Here is a 16,585-nt window from a genome sequence, read left to right on the forward strand (position 1 = left end):
TCTCCCTTTTTATATTTCATATTTCTTGTGTTGGGTTATGGGCTGGAGGAAATGAGAAGCGATCATCTCTCCTCACGCCTGGTGGTGGTGGTCGGCACAATCACAATATAACCGCCATATCCCAAACAATCAAATGTAACAGATAACACAAAGATGCAACGTGACAATACTCCCTGCATCTGATGGCAATGGAAGGGAGCGATCAGCAGCGCGGTCCAGGATCACACTGCCCACAGCCACAGGGAGGATCGGCTTCTGGGCGGAGTACGGAGCCCCTCAGAGACCCTGCATTTCCCCTTCTCGCAGCCGTGGAGTTTTATTTTAGATTTCCTATCACGCACAAAACATTGTGATTTAGCTTAAGAAAAATGTCCCCTCTTTCCCCTTCTGCCTGGACGCAGCTCTGTTTAACTGCTCAGAATCTCTGCACAACTGTGAGGCAGGGACGTATAGATGTGTGACGACGAGTATTCCTCTTTCCCCTTTGTCCTCAGGCAGCACATGAAGGATTAACATTCCTCTTGCTCCCAGCGAGGACAGAAGGACAGTATCAGTCTTATTAACCAATTAAAAGGAATCTGTCACACCGATTTTGGACCATTATCTACAATAATATACTTACATTTTTAACGTAAGTTTGTTTTCCCTTAGTCCTAACAGCAGCACAAGTGGGGATTCCTCCCCTGTGAAGCCGGTCAGGACAGGTGGAATTTTTGTTGAAAGAAAATTACTGCCAAGTATTAACTAATTAAACCCACCCCTATATAGGATTCCCCGCCCCGGCAGGAGGTGCTTTTTTTTTTTTTTAGCAAGTAGAACTAATAACTGAGATGGGGTGGGAAATTTGTGTGCTGCTGTTAGGACTAAGGGAAAACAAATTTACGTTAAAAATTAACGTTTCCCTGTCGTCCTAACCAGCAGCACAAGTGGGGACTTGGCAAGGAGTACTACACACAAATTGGGAGGGACCCCCTTACTCTTTTTTTTTTTTTTTTTAAGAGACAGGGGCACTTAGACTGTCCAAAAGCAACTCCCTCGGACCGTCTAGAATCTAGACATAAGGCTACACGACGACATTTGTCGCGCGACATTTTGTTGCACTGGTGTTGCACTGCGACTGCGACGCAACAGTCGCAGAAAATCCATTCGACATGGATTTTCCTGCAACTGTCGCATCGCAGTATGTTGCATGTTGCAGTGCGACACCATAGACTGCCATTATAAAAATTGTTGCGCTACAAATCTTGCAGTGTAGTTGTGTCCTATCTGTCGCGACTTATTGTCGTCGTGTAGACATAGCCTAATAAAGGTGCTCTGGGAGCTCCAGGAAGTGGCAGCACAGATCTGGTCTAGCGGAATCAGCTTCTTCTCGGCATAGGCTCACAGGACAGAAAAAAAGCACCTCCTGCCGGGGCGGGGAATCCTATATAGGGGTGGGTTTAGTTAGTTAATATTGATACTTGGCAGTAATTTTCTTTCAACAAAAATTCCGCCTGTCCTGACCGGCTTCACAGAGGAGGAATCCCCACTTGTGCTGCTGGTTAGGACGACAGGGAAATGAGTAGTCCTGCAGATAAGGAGTCCAGATCACTATGTATTATTTTCCTACTGCGCCCAGTCTCTAGTGGAATCTTGGGGGGATCCCCACTGTGCCCACTTCATCCTTTCCACCCTCGATGTGCTGTTTACTCTAGGTCAGGTGGCTTAGGACATCTTACAGGGTGTGAAGAACGGCAGCAACAGCCCTGTCTCCGGTAGGGGGCGCTGTAGAGCTGAGAAGTCAGACAGCGCTCTGCACTTGTCTGCGTCTTCACTTTGAGTTCGGGGAGACCTTAACAGAGACACACAGCATAGCCCGGTACTCAGCCTGACCTCAGCGTTAAGCCTCTTGCACACGACCGTATGTATTTTGCGGTCTGCAAAAGACGCATTTTGCGGAACGGAGCAGCTGGCCCTCAGTAGAACAGCACTTTCCTTGTCCGTAATGCGGACAATAATAGGACAGGGAAAATTCGTACCTGGGATTTTACTTTCCTTGAGTCCGAAGGCAGCACATCATGGGTTAAGCTTGTTTTTATTTATTTTCTAGGACCCCCCCACCTAGATAAAATAGATAATTAATGAATTAGCTAAATACTATATAGGGACATCCCCCATAATGCATCTCTGTGTTTTTTTTTTTTAAAGATAGATTCAGACAATTAGATGCAAATAACAGAGTTTTATTTAGGGAGGGTATCTATGTGCTGCCTTTGGACTCAAGGAAAGTAAAATCCCAGGTACGAGTTTTCTCTTTCCCTTTTCGTCCTATGGCAGCACATCACGGGATTTGTATAGATCACAAAGAAGGGGGGGGGGGGGGTGTCTACATCAAGTACTGCACTTAATACCCCAGTACCAAAGGCTGAGCTCTTAGCATTGATGTCCAGCCGGTAATGTTTCACGAAGGTTAGAGATGAGGACCAGGAGGTTGTCTTCTAGAGATACTTGCGCTTGCTCTGCCCAGGAGGTTGCAGTAGCTCTTGTAGAATGCGCTCTGATAGGAAAGGGAGAAGGTACTCCTTCTAAGTAATAGGCTTCCATAATTGTAGCTTCTATCCATCTCGCAAGAGTATCTTTGGACGGTTGTGGACCAAGGAAAGGGCTGGCAAATAACACAAATAGACTTTCCGCAGGTCTGAACTCTAAGGTTCTTTGAAGGTAGATTTCGATTGCTCTTTTGACATCCAGTGTATGTAAGAGATTTTGCTGCTCGTCACTAGGTTCAGGAAAAAAGACCGGAAGGAAAGATTCTCTGTTTGTGTTGGCCAAAGAAGGAACTTTGGGCAGAAAAGACGGCATGGTGCGCAGCAATACTCCATCTGGAAGAAATCCTAAGTAGGGATACTTTGAAGATGGGGCTTGCAGTTCTCCTAGTCTTTTTGCAGAAGTGATGGCGATCAGAAATAATACTTTATAAGAAAGCCATTTAAATTCCGCCCGATGAAGGGGCTCGAAAGGGTGGACTGTCAATCTTCTAAGAATCAAGGATAGGTCCCAGACAGGCATCGGTTCTCTTCTCTAAGTGTAGGTTTTAATTTCTTTACTGCTTTAAAAAACCGGAAAATAAGTGGGTGATGTAGGAATGTATTTTCAGTCGTAGCGTTGATTGCCGTCATATGTGTCTTTAACCACCTCAGCCCCCCTAGCTTAAACCCCCTTAATGACCAGGCCACTTTTTACACTTCTGACCTACACTACTTTCACGGTTTATTGCTCGGTCATGCAACTTACCACCCAAATGAATTTTACCTCCTTTTCTTCTCACTAATAGAGCTTTCATTTGGTGGTATTTCATTGCTGCTGACATTTTTACTTTTTTTGTTATTAATCGAAATTTAACGAAATTTTTGCATCCATATATAAATTTCTCTCTAAATTTATTGTTCTACATGTCTTTGATTAAAAAAAAATGTTTGGGTAAAAAAAAAATGGTTTGGGTAAAAGTTATAGCGTTTACAAACTATGGTACAAAAAAGTGAATTTCCACTTTTTGAAGCAGCTCTGACTTTCTGAGCACCTGTCATATTTCCTGAGGTTCTACAATGCCCAGACAGTACAAACACCCCACAAATGACCCCTTTTCGGAAAGTAGACACCCTAAGGTATTCGCTGATGGGTATAGTGAGTTCATAGAACTTTTTATTTTTTGTCACAAGTTAGCGGAAAATGATGATTTTTATTTTTATTTTTTTCTTACAAAGTCTCATATTCCACTAACTTGTGACAAAAAATAAAAACTTCCATGAACTCACTATGCCCATCAGCGAATATCTTGGGGTGTCTTCTTTCCAAAATGGGGTCACTTGTGGGGTAGTTATACTGCCCTGGCATTTTAGGGGCCCTAATGTGTGGGAAGTACACTGCTCAAAAAAATAAAGGGAACACAAAAATAACACATCCTAGATCTGAATTTATTAAATATTCTTCTGAAATACTTTGTTTTTTACATAGTTGAATGTGCTGACAATAAAATCACACAAAAATAAAAAAAATGGAAATCACATTTTTCCATAGCATCATCACGACGGCATACAAGGAGATTGACCCCTGACCTCTGTAGGGGCAGGAACAGAGAAAGGTTAAATACCCTCCTCCCACCACCAACACCAGTGTTTCCTGTCCCTACAGAGGACAGGGCAGAGAAAGGTCTCCCTGTATGCAGGGAGATGAAGCTAAGGAAATGGAACCTGTTTATTTTTTATTTTCCGTTACCTTTGGAAAACGCCGGCATCCAGCATGGCGTCCCCCTGCCCTCCCGCGGTCCAAGTACTAACGCTGGGCAGGGGGTTCAGGGCTATCTCGTCCTGGTTATTCCGGGGCCTGTCCCTGGCGCAGACTCCCTCCTAGCCTAAGGAAAGGGCGATAGCTGGGTGCGCGCCGGCGCATGGAGCGCATGTTTCTGACGTCACGGCCGGCGACCCGGAAGTGACGTCGCGGCGGCAGCGTGGAGCCCAGTTTAAAACCGAGGCATAAACGCTGGTTACCGCCCGTGTCAGAACGCTCCCAGGATCGGTCCCCACTGGTGCGGAACCCTTGCCTACAGAGAGGACGATGTCAGCATCTGAGCGATCCCCCAGAGCTGAGCCACCGGCGCTGCTACCAACTGTGAGTCCCCTTCGGGGGTATTGTTTGTGCAGGTCAGGGAGTCTGTTGATCCCCCTCTCCTGCTGTAATGGGTGGAAGGGGGAAAAAAGAGAGAGAGGAAGTTATTTCCAGGGGCAGCTAGCTCGCCTCTGCTGTCCCCCTCTTGCTCTCTCTCTCTCCCTCTAGTGGTCATACCCTGATGCCCTGCCTTCTCCTCTCTTTTAGGCTAAAGCCCCGAAAAAAATCAAAAAGACACTCAAATGTATCTCCTGCAATAGCAGACTTCCTGACTGCTACCCTAAAAAGTTGTGCAAGTCTTGTATTTCTAATATTGTACGGGATGAAGCACCCTCCTTAAAAGAGGAATTGAAAACCATGATTCAGGAAGAGATCCGTTCATCCCTGGCCCACCTGTCCACTAATCCCCCCGACTTGCCGCAACCTAAGAGGAAGCGGGCTAGGTCTCCGTCCCCTTCGGACCTAGAAGTTATGGCGGATGAAAGTGCCCACTCCGTTAAGTCATGGGAAGAGGGGGAGAGAGTCTCTGATACAGACTCAGTGGATGACAGTCGTAGATATTACTTTTCTACAGAAGAAATGTCCGACCTATTAAAGGCAGTAAGGTCGACCATGGGCGTGGAGGAAGTGCAACGTACCCATTCAGTACAAGAAGAAATGTTTGGGGGCCTAAGAGTCAAGAAAACTCGTGTGTTCCCCATTAACGAGAGTATTAGGGATATGGTCCTTGATGAGTGGGCAGATCCAGAAAGACGTCTGGGAGTCCCGGCTGCGTTCAAAAATAGGTTGCTTTTTGATCCAGAGGAATCTAAAATTTTCAATGAAATTCCCAAGATCGATGTACAGGTGGCCAAAGTGAACAAAAAAACATCTCTCCCATTTGAGGATACCTCCCAACTTAAAGATTCAATGGATTGTAAAGCGGACAGTCTTCTCAGGAAATCCTGGGAGGCGTCCATGTTCAATATTAAAACCAATATTGCGGCTACCTCAGTCGCCCGATCCATGTATCTTTGGTTGGGAGAATTGGAAACTCATATTAAGGATAGAACATCTAGGGAACAAATTCTTAGTTCTCTCCCTCTTTTAAAATCCGCCACGGCCTTCCTGGCGGATGCCTCTGCCGAATCAGTCCGATTCTCAGCCAGAGACGCGGCACTTTCCAATGCAGCCAGAAGAGCCCTCTGGATGAAGTGCTGGTCAGGGGACAAGACGTCTAAATTGAAGCTCTGTTCCATACCCTTTTCTGGAGAATATGTGTTTGGCCCGGTGCTAGATAAGATTCTAGAGAAGGCCGCGGACAGAAAGAAGGGGTTTCCGGAAGATCGCCCCTCCAGACGCCGGTATCCTTTTCGCCCCTCCTCGGGTCAAGAAAAAAGCTACAGGGGGAAAGGGAAATCAGGACGTTGGAGCTATCCAAAAGGGGGAAGAGGAAGAGGCCAATCCTTCTCCCACCCAAAATCCTCCGATAAGCAATGACGTCGGGGTGGGGGGAAGACTCTCAAGATTCCTGGGGTCATGGGAATCCATCTCCCAGAACCCCTGGATTTCCAAGGTAGTCGGGGCAGGCTACCAAATAGAGTGGTCTTCAAGACCCCCAAACAAATTTTCACTGACACGGTTCCAAATGAACCTTTGGCAAGGAGTCCAGAAACTTCACTTAATGAATGTAATCTCACCGGTCCCGCCTCCAGAAAGAGGCAGGGGTTTCTATTCAACCCTATTTCTAATCAGGAAGAAAGAAGGCACTTTTCGGACTATCATAAACCTGAAACCACTAAACAGATTCATCCGTTATCAAAAATTCAGGATGGAGACCCTAGCATCTACAATCCCTCTGCTAAGCAAAGACGTCTTCATGTGCACAATAGACCTACAAGACGCTTATTACCACATTCCCATTCACACCGACTCACAAAAGTTTCTCCGGTTTGCAATCCAGGATATATCAGGAAACGTCCATCACTACCAGTTCAGGGCCCTTCCCTTCGGGATTTCATCTGCGCCAAGAATATTTACCAAAGTAGTGGTAGAGATGGTCGCCTTTGCCCGAAGACAGGGACTTATGATAATCCCTTATTTGGACGATTTCCTTCTAGTCAGCGAAAGTCTCAGCCAAATCAGTTCGAACCTGAAGCTTTTTCTCTCCATCCTAGACGATCTGGGGTGGATCGTGAACAAAGGAAAGTCCGTCCTCACCCCCTCAAGGGAAGTTCGTTTCTTAGGGATGATCCTAGACTCCCGAAGGCAAGCGGTATTCCTACCTCGAGACAAAATATCAGTTCTCCAACAAAAGATCAGGTCCTTTCAAAAAAGAAGATCCTGCTCTATCAGAGAGGCGATGAGTCTGCTGGGCCTGCTAACATCCTGTATTCAGGCAGTTCCCTGGTGTCAAATACACTTCAGACCCCTACAGTCCTGGATCCTGAGTGTCTGGGACAAGTGCCAATCCTCTCTAGATCATCAAGTAAGTCCACCAACTCAGATTCTGCAGTCCCTAAATTGGTGGAAAGACCACGGAAACTTATCTCGGGGAAATCCGTGGCAGAAAACTCCCCAGGTCCAGGTAATAACAGACGCAAGTCTATCCGGCTGGGGTGCAAAGGTGGGGGATCGTATGTTCCAGGGCACTTGGCCAGATTCGATCAGATCCCAGTCATCGAACTTCAGGGAACTGAGAGCAGTCTGGGAGGTGTTAAAGGTAGCAGAGGAAATGTTGTGTCATCATCACATAAAAGTGCTGTCGGACAACACTACGGCCATTGCCTACCTCTCCCATCAAGGGGGAACGCGGTCCGTAACCCTACAAGCACTGTCAACAAAAATCTTTGCTTGGGCAGAACAGAATGTGGCCTCGATATCGGCAGTTCATCTGAAGGGAATACTAAATCAGGAAGCGGATTTTCTCAGTCGCCACAGAATCGACCATACAGAATGGTCTCTAAGTCCAGAAATATTCGGGCTAGTAGTAAGGAAATGGGGTATGCCCGACGTGGATCTGTTTGCCACCAGGGCAAACTCAAAGGTGGAAACATTCTGTTCCCTAAACCCCAGGGACAGACCTCATGCCTTAGACGCCTTCGCCATTCGTTGGCATTGGAATCTGTGCTATGCCTTCCCTCCACTTCCTCTAATTCCGAAGGTGGTACAAAAAATTCTTCAAGACAAGGCCACGGTGATTGTGATCGCTCCCCTATGGCCAAAGAGAAGCTGGTTCTCATCCCTCCAAAAATTTTCCCTACAAGATCCATGGCTCCTTCCTGTGCGGGGGGATCTACTCCAGCAGGGTCCAGTTCTACACCCAAACCCACAGTTTCTGAAATTGGCGGCTTGGATCCTGAGTCCCAAACCCTGAAGCTTCAGGGCCTGTCAGACGGAGTTATTGCTACTTTGAAAGCCTCCAGAAAGAAGGTAACGTCAGCAATTTACCTTAAGATTTGGAAACGTTTTTGTTCCTGGAGTGGGGACGAATCGCCACATTTGCGTAAACCCAACATCCAAAGAATACTGGATTTCCTACAGCAAGGTCTGGACCTGGGACTTAGACCCTCTACCTTGAAAGTCCAAATTTCAGCCCTAGGTTGTTTCTTTGACCAAGATATAGCCGGCCATCGTTGGATCAAAAGATTCATTAAGGCGGCGACGAGGCTCCGCCCAACGATCACCGCCCGTGTCCCTTCCTGGGATCTGAACGTCGTTCTTACAGGCCTTACTTTACCACCCTTTGAACCCATGTCTGACTGTCCAATAAAATTATGGTCCTTGAAAACGGCCTTCTTAATTGCGATAACTTCGGCCCGCAGAGTAGGGGAATTACAAGCCCTATCAATCAGGGAACCCTACCTCCGTATTCTAGATGATAGGATTATTCTCCGTTTGGATCCTGGATTTCTCCCCAAAGTCGTATCCAATTTTCATCGGAGCCAGGAGGTTACCCTACCTTCTTTTTGCCAGCACCCCTCTAATGATAAAGAATCGGCGTTTCACTCTCTGGACGTTAGACGGGCAGTCCTAAACTATATCACGGTGACTGAGAAGTTTAGAAAATCTGACAATCTTCTAGTCCTGTTTGGAGGAAGATTTAAGGGCCAAAAAGCCTCCCGGTCCTCTATAGCTAGATGGCTCAAAGAAGCCATTAGTCTTTGTTACCAGATACAAAACCTTACATGTCCAGTCAACATTAGGGCCCATTCCACTCGAGCCATGTCTTCCTCTCAGGCGGAGAGAGCTGGGGCTTCTCTGGAGGAAATCTGTCGTGCTGCCACTTGGTCCAGCATTCATACATTTATAAAGCACTATCGCCTGGATCTTTCCAGATCTTCTGATCTGTCCTTCGGGCGGAAAGTCCTCCAGGCTGTAGCCCCCCCTTAACTGATATATTTTTTATATCTCCTTGTATGCCGTCGTGATGATGCTATGGAAAAACCGGAATTAGTCTTACCGGTAATTCTGTTTCCATGAGATCATCACGACGGCACGTTATTCCCTCCCTATGATTTAAATCATTTTGACCTAGTAGGTCTCTAGAAGGTATGAAGTAATACCTTTGTTTCACTATTTTCCACCACCGGGTTGCTCTGTGTGATTTTGGAAACACTGGTGTTGGTGGTGGGAGGAGGGTATTTAACCTTTCTCTGTTCCTGCCCCTACAGAGGTCAGGGGTCAATCTCCTTGTATGCCGTCGTGATGATCTCATGGAAACAGAATTACCGGTAAGACTAATTCCGGTTTTTTCAACCCGTGGAGGTCTGGATTTGGAGTCACACTCAAAATTAAAGTGGAAAAACACACTACAGGCTGATCCAACTTTGATGTAATGTCCTTAAAACAAGTCAAAATGAGGCTCAGTAGTGTGTGTGGCCTCAACGTGCCTGTATGACCTCCCTACAGCGCCTGTGCATGCTCCTGATGAGGTGGCGGACGGTCTCCTGAGGGATCTCCTCCCAGACCTGGACTAAAGCATCTGCCAACTCCTGGACAGTCTGTGGTGCAACGTGACGTTGGTGGATAGAGCGAGACATGATGTCCCAGATGTGCTCAATTGGATTCAGGTCTGGGGAACGGGGCGGGCCAGTCCATAGCATCAATGCCTTCGTCTTGCAGGAACTGCTGACACACTCCAGCCACATGAGGTCTAGCATTGTCTTGCATTAGGAGGAACCCAGGGCCAACCGCACCAGCATATGGTCTCACAAGGGGTCTGAGGATCTCATCTCAGTACCTAATGGCAGTCAGGCTACCTCTGGCGAGCACATGGAGGGCTGTGTGGCCCTCCAAAGAAATGCCACCCCACACCATTACTGACCCAATGCCAAACCGGTCATGCTGGAGGATGTTGCAGGCAGCAGAACGTTCTCCACGGCGTCTCCAGACTCTGTCACGTCTGTCACATGTGCTCAGTGTGAACCTGCTTTCATCTGTGAAGAGCACAGGGCGCTAGTGGCGAATTTGCCAATCTTGGTGTTCTCTGGCAAATGCCAAACGTCCTGCACGGTGTTGGGCTGTAAGCACAACCCCCACCTGTGGACGTCGGGCCCTCATATTGTTCTGGTTCTGGCAAAGCTGCCAGTTCGGTTGATGTACTGCTCCAAATTAATTAATGTTAAAGTATACGTATACTGAGAATATATCAGAGGTGGGTTATAACAGGGTCTCCGGTTTATTGCGGAACAGTAGACCGTATATAGGACGGAAAGGAGTGGGGGGTGCACGGTGGCGTGTATCTTTTCTATTGGCTATAAACTCTGTATTTTTTGTCACATCGATGACAAGAGGAAGTCCCCCCCCTCCCCCCTTGCTGGTGGGTGAAGCCGTTACATCTTCTTTCTTTGAAGCTGCTTGCTTGAGCTGAACAGAAAACGTCTTGTGACACATGATAAAGCAAAGAGCAAGATTCTTGTTATAGGCATTGGCTGGGTACCTGGCCGCCATTTTAACTACAGTATAGTTCTCAACAAGCAAGTGTCCATTTTGTATCAATAGTCCATAACAGTCCCCCCTTGGAAACTTGATTGTAGACTTTCCCTTACCTAATGAATCCCCTGGCATACCATTCGTATCCTCTTCACCCACAGTGGCGACAACCTACCCCTTCTAGGTAGGCTCCCGGTTGCTCGGTAATACCCTGGGATTCATCTCGCCCTATCTCAGCCAGGCATCTTAGTGAGGAGGGGGAGCTGTGTTGAGCGATGTTTCCTTCTGTTCTTCCTCATCGTAGAGAAGCATGATAGGTCGTTCATCAGTTTTCTTCATTCTTTTTTAAAAGGCGGGTCACACAAGTAAGAACGAGCTTAATCACTACATATATCACCAATAGTATTAGGGCTACCTGTAATATTACTTGGACAATTCCCATGAGCCAACCCCCAATACCTTTAAACCAGTTGTCGGGGTTGAGGGAAGAGAAGGTATCAGACCACTATGTATCTTTATCAGCTTTATGTGCGTCCAGCCATTTGTCCCTTAGATCCGCCATTTTCTCCAGAACCACCTTAACTTGCAAATTACCCTGCGGGTCTATGTAATGGCAGCAAGTGGGTCCCACAACCTGGCACATACCTCCATCTTTAGCTGTAACATAATCTAGAACTAATGTGTGTTTGTTGGTGACAATGATCAACTGGTTTTGCACGATGTTCGAGGTGTTCATAAGTCTCATCACTTCCCATATTTGATCATCTAGATAATCAGTTGCCACCACCAGATGATCCCACATCTGCATTATCATGGGATATATGAAAAGGCTACTAAGAATTTTATTGGGAATGCTCATTTCTACAACATGTGGCTTACCGTTTGGTCTGGGTGTGTTATCTTTGGCCCTGCGGTACAAGGTGTGTTTAGGAATAGTATTTATGTCAATTTCAGAGTGTGGTACTATAAAGGTGGCAGGAGTAAGCCTGGCGATGGTTCACAGGCCTGTGACATTCTTGGATAACCATTTGTACGCTTTGTGTCCACAAATTAAGTACACTCACCTAAAGAATTATTAGTGCCCCCATACTAATACGGTGTTGGACCCCCTTTTGCCTTCAGAACTGCCTTAATTCTACGTGGCATTGTTTCAACAAGGTGCTGATAGCATTCTTTAGAAATGTTGGCCCATATTGATAGGATAGCATCTTGCAGTTGATGGAGATTTGAGGGATGCACATCCAGGGCACGAAGCTCCCGTTCCACCACATCCCAAAGATGCTCTATTGGGTTGAGATCTGGTGACTGTGGGGGCCATTTTAGTACAGTGAACTCATTGTCATGTTCAAGAAACCAATGTAAAATGATTCGAGCTTTGTAACATGGTGCATTATCCTGCTGGAAGTAGCCATCAGAGGATGGATACATGTTCTCATTCTGTTTACGCCAAATTCGGACTCTACCATTTGAATGTCTCAACAGAAATCGAGACTCATCAGACCAGGCAACATTTTTCCAGTCTTCAACAGTCCAATTTTGGTGAGCTCGTGCAAATTGTAGCCTCTTTTTCCTATTTGTAGTGGAGATGAGTGGTACCCGGTGGGGTCTTCTGCTGTTGTAGCCCATCCGCCTCAAGGTTGTGCGTGTTGTGGCTTCACAAATGCTTTGCTGCATACCTCGGTTGTAACGAGTGGTTATTTCAGTCAACGTTGCTCTTCTATCAGCTTGAATCAGTCGGCCCATTCTCCTCTGACCTCTAGCATCCACAAGGCATTTTTGCCCACAGGACTGCCGCATACTGGATGTTTTTCCCTTTTCACACCATTCTTTGTAAACCCTAGAAATGGTTGTGCGTGAAAATCCCAGTAACTGAGCAGATTGTGAAATACTCAGACCGGCCCGTCTGGCACCAACAACCATGCCACGCTCAAAATTGCTTAAATCACCTTTCTTTCCCATTCTGACATTCAGTTTGGAGTTCAGGAGATTGTCTTGACCAGGACCACAACCCTACATGCATTGAAGCAACTGCCATGTGATTGGTTGACTAGATAATTGCATTAATGAGAAATAGAACAGGTGTTCCTAATAATTCTTTAGGTGAGTGTATATGTCCTCTGGAACTGGCACTGCTGTGCTATTGAATAATTGGGTAAATAATTTGGCTAATTGTATCCCTTTCGCCAGCTCATATCCTTTTAACTGACCTTCGGTGGTGTTAGCTAATATACCTGTGATAAGGTCCTGTACAGTATGGTGGTTACAGGGTAGGTCCTTTCCGTTCACAGCTTCTACACCAATACACTGCACGTGGCTGTCTGTTTTTGAGTCATTGCAACCTGAGTGTATGTGTGGACTAAATGTCATACCTTTGGTTTGTACTTGGAGACAATAACAGTGTGTCCAGCTAGGAAAACGTGTGACATTAGCCCAGTGTCCCTCTTCCCAGGGAGTAGAGCTATAATCTACCCAGGGTCCTGATCTGTTTATCATGAGCCATGGGGCATCTGCCCACCCTGCGACAGGTAAGGCCAATTTCCCTGTCCTTGTGTTTACTGGATTTAACTTGGTGTATACTAGTGAGAAAGATGGTAGAATTAGACAGGTCAATCAGTTCAGAAAGGTCCAGGGGTATTGCAAAATAATGCATACTGGCCGAGCTCACGGGACTGGGGGGTACAGATCCAACAATCACTGAGTTTCAGTCTCATTCAACCCCTGGACTAGAATTTGATGGTGTAGTATCAGTGAATTTTCCCATTCATCACCCAGTGGCGTGAACACTGCTGATATGCCTACAGTCAAAGTCATGATAAGTAGATGGACCCTGATGGCTTATTGTTCCAGGGTCGTCGGGACAGCCATTACTCTTTTACAATGTGAGGCGTGGATCCAGGTAGGCCTCCCTTCGAGTTTCACAGAGGTCGGGGTAGTCAGCAACACCTGGTAAGGCCCCTTGTATCGTGGTTCGAGGGTGTTTCTGATGTGTTTCTTGACCACCACCCACTCTCCAGGTTTGAGAGTGTGGATTCCCTCTAGGGAGTCAGGATCTAGAATGGAAGAGAAAACTTGTGCACGTATGTTAGACAATTGTTTACTCAGGGCAATCACATATTTTGCAACAGATTCATAATGCATTTGCAATTGCAATTGCTGTGGGAAGTACTGCCCCATCCTAGGCCCTGTCCCAAACAAAATTTCATATGGAGTCAGTTTGTGTGGAGGCCTAGGGGTGTGTCTAACTGAAAATCGTGCTATTGGCAGGCATTGTACCCAACTGAGCCCGTCTCCCTAGTCATTTTCAGCATCTTGGACTTCAGTACCTCGTTCAGTCGTTTGACTTTGTCGCTGCTTTGGGGTCTGTAGGGTGTGCGATAGGCTAAGTGTGACCCTACCATCTTCCAGACTTCTTGGGTTAATCTAGCAGTGAATGCTGGGCCCTGATCACTCTCAATGACCTCAGGTACTCCGAACCTACAAACTGTTTCCTGCATTAAATTCTTAGCAGTTGTTGTGGCTGTCTGATTTCGGACGGGGTAGGCTTCTGGCCACCCAGAGAACAAGTCTACCACTACTAGCACATATTGAAACCCTTGGCACATTGGCATCTGGATGTAGTCAATTTGACCGTTGTAACGGGTACTGGGCTTTGGGGAGACATTTGGTTGGTGTAGGCTCAGTTCTTCCCGGGTTGCACTGCGCACAGATGAGGCAAGACTGAGTATGCCTCACCAGGACAGGGGTTATCCCTGGGGCCACCCATATTTTGTCTATTAGTCCTTTCATGATGGTCTTAGATTGGTGGGTGGGCCCATGAGCTATTGAAGCTATCAGAGGATAGAGAGCTTTGGGCAGAGATGCTCTCTTTCCTTGGGTCCACAGTCCAGATTCTTTCTCTTCTTGGGCTGACTCTTTTAGCCAATCCAATTTTACTTGTGGCGTGGCCTGCTTCTGTAACTGGACTAGCAGGTCCCAGGAGACCTCTTTTGGTTTCTGTGTTAGGTCTGTGGACTCTGTTGCCATCAAGACTTGTGAGAGCTGTTCTTCTTCCTCTTTCACTGCTACTTGCTTTGCTGCTTGATCAGGTAGGGCTTTTCCTCTGACTTCAGAGGTGTCAGCTCGAGTGTTCCTGTAGATCAATAACATCTTCAGATTCTCCAGTATACTCCCCCCTTGGAAGAGGGAGAAGAGCAGCAGGATTGAGGATGTGACATCTTTGAATAGTGACATTATCAGGTAGGGGCAGGCTACCTTGCAACCATAGGTGACGTTGATTAGTCAGATGCCTAGGTTGTGTTTGTTGGAGAATGGCAGAAATGTCCTGTGGTGCTAGGATAGTGAAGGGGTGGCCAGCAGGGCACTGGCTGCATGTACAGCTCTGGCACAGGAAGGGGCTGCCCTGGCTACTGGGTCCAGTCTCTTTGTATGGTAGGACTTTGGGGTCCTTCAGGGTCACAGTGACTGGTGGGACATTGAGGCATCCGATATCCTGGGGTCCTCTGGCCCAGAGAGTATCGGGATGAGGTGCAAAATGGTTTGCAGCGAATCCCCTTGCTCATATGAATCAGTGCAGAATTTTATTGTCAGACATCCAGCAGCCGTGGGTTTCACATAATTTGAGCGAAAACCACAAAGACCAAGAAGCAAGACAGTTTCTTATCAGAAAGAGGATCTTAAACTAACACAGCAGAAACTAACATTTCTGTGAAAAGAAAAAAGGTGGGGGTCAACTGATCCCCCGTAGCGGTCCTGCAATGTGGTGGAATGATCTGCTAATTTAGCTTTTGTCCATTTGTCTGTAAAGCGCTGCGAAATATAGTAGCGCTATATAAGTGCATAAAAAAAAAAAATAATAATCAGTGAGCAGTATTCACCGGTCTTATTCTCCACTATACTTTGCAAATCAGACCATGTACATCCATAGGTTTGGTGCACTTGAGACAATTTCCTATAAAATGGCACTGGGTGGGTCTCAGGGTCAGGCAGTAAATTCACTATGGTGAATAACTGTTGTGGAGTGAAAGACACATATTTGGGCAGGCCCTGGGGACGTGTTGGTGCCAGGGCTTCCCTAAGGGTTTTGTAATTGCCCCTCTCTAGATCTTGCATATTTCTTTGCAATGCAGTAATCTGAGACTGGCGGTGTTTGGGTTCTGTGCATCAGTGCAACTACCCCCGTTCCATGGTGCCAATTGGGGAAGGGTGTGATTCCTTGTGCCCGACACAGATTCTAGCGCCTCGTCAGACTGCGTTTGATCGGGCTCTTCTGTTTGACCTCCCACCATTATGGGTGTGGGGGTCATGATCTAACAGGGAGTCATAAAAGTGCCATCCGGGTTTATCATCGGGTACAGCATAGAGATCACCGGGACACTAGGGGTGACATAGGAGTGACGGGGGGGTCCGGACCGAATGATATTAAAGGTCCGTTCATGGGCGTTGGCTGGGGACAAGATGGCGCTGTAGCTAACACGGGAAGTAATGGGACGTGCGGGGAGTAGTTACCAAGGTGTGGTTTTGTGGGTGGGGAGCAAGGAACGTATCACGGGAGGAGGGATTCTGTTGACCACATGTTTTGCAGGTCCACCCACCTGCTTTCTTCCTGGCGCCATTATAGGGCGGTGGCAAGTCATGTATCAATGCAACACCAGGTTTACAGAAATATCTGTCTTTTCTCATCAAAATTTTGTTCTCCCCCCGGTCTGTTCAAATTCTTTACTACAGTCCAACCACAAACGGACCATGTCTGTCAATTTATCATCCTCTAACTTCTCTCTTTTCTCATTCAGCAATGTCTGCCACATAACAGGGCAGTGTGCCACCTTTTGGTATGTTATACAGATGTAGCAGGGTTAGCACTCAAACTCTTAACTCAAATTTCTTAAATCATTATGTTATCTTGAAACAAAAGCCATTGAAAAGCAATTGAAGGTGTTTGCTTCTCCGGTCCGCCACGTACTGTTCGGGTGAACAGTAGCCCTTCGGGGCACTTTCCTCATTTCCCATCTTCTGGATCCTTCACCTTGTT

General features: G+C 46.7%; 1 long non-coding RNA gene across 1 annotated transcript; it reads left to right on the plus strand.

Annotated features, from left to right (window-relative positions):
• Positions 1-9,153: 9,153 nt before the first annotated feature.
• LOC121001792 lies at positions 9,154-15,345 on the plus strand. The gene is made up of 3 exons (XR_005779144.1): positions 9,154-9,163; positions 9,825-9,830; positions 14,896-15,345. It is a non-coding gene; the product is annotated as an uncharacterized LOC121001792 (long non-coding RNA).
• Positions 15,346-16,585: the final 1,240 nt, after the last annotated feature.

This window comes from Bufo bufo, chromosome 5, assembly GCF_905171765.1.
Source record: "Bufo bufo chromosome 5, aBufBuf1.1, whole genome shotgun sequence".
Lineage (NCBI taxonomy): Eukaryota > Metazoa > Chordata > Amphibia > Anura > Bufonidae > Bufo > Bufo bufo.